The sequence below is a fragment of the Trypanosoma equiperdum genome (genome assembly GCF_001457755.1).
Source record: "Trypanosoma equiperdum strain OVI genome assembly, contig: ctg_17, whole genome shotgun sequence".
Classification (NCBI taxonomy): Eukaryota; Euglenozoa; class Kinetoplastea; order Trypanosomatida; family Trypanosomatidae; genus Trypanosoma; species Trypanosoma equiperdum.
Window position 1 is genome coordinate 6057 of NW_027123838.1, and position 390 is coordinate 6446.

The following is a 390-nucleotide window of genomic DNA, read 5'->3' on the forward strand; positions in this document are numbered from 1 at the left end:
TGCTTTGAGGCCTGTCTGTTCTCCCATTGAGCAGAAGCCTCTCGCCCCACCACACAATGGAGGACTCAGTTGTGCCAATAGGAGTTGCACCCTTGCTAAACTCCCACGTCTTCCCGTCATCATCAGAATATAATATCATTGCGGCAAGATAATTTTCAGTATTTAAAATCTGCACGGGGAATACAACCGTACCATTCGGCGTCACGATACCGTTACCCACACCACCAAGGTACTGAATGAGTGAACGGCCGTTTATTTTCCCAACGGTGCCTAACAACGATTTCAGGTACTGGGGATCCTTCCATACAATGGTTGCACTCGCATTGCCGCTCTCATCCACTGTCTTCTGAACAGTGCCCTTGTACATCAGTATATCCCAGTCATCGCCGT